The sequence below is a fragment of the Penaeus monodon genome, chromosome 34 (assembly GCF_015228065.2).
Source record: "Penaeus monodon isolate SGIC_2016 chromosome 34, NSTDA_Pmon_1, whole genome shotgun sequence".
NCBI lineage: Eukaryota > Metazoa > Arthropoda > Malacostraca > Decapoda > Penaeidae > Penaeus > Penaeus monodon.
Genome location: NC_051419.1, coordinates 6,820,029 through 6,820,229, shown reverse-complemented (window position 1 = coordinate 6,820,229; position 201 = coordinate 6,820,029). Strand labels below are relative to the sequence as shown.

The following is a 201-nucleotide window of genomic DNA, read 5'->3' as shown; positions in this document are numbered from 1 at the left end:
CGCTCTTCACTCACCGTTGTGCAGAGCTGCTCCTAACTAGGCGTACCTCCTCGAACCACAGCGCTAGCACTACTGTCAGGCGACCAAGATGCCCCACACGGGCAAGACGGCAATACATGGCTTGCCCTCTACCCACCCCTAACCCCCCCTACCCCGTTGGCGTGCCTTTGCCTTACCCTTGACACTACTGCGAGAAGACTC

General features: G+C 59.2%; 1 pseudogene; it reads right to left on the bottom strand.

Annotated features, from left to right (window-relative positions):
- Positions 1–160, bottom strand: part of LOC119594555 — a 22,937-nt pseudogene extending 22,777 nt beyond the window's left edge.
- Positions 161–201: the final 41 nt, after the last annotated feature.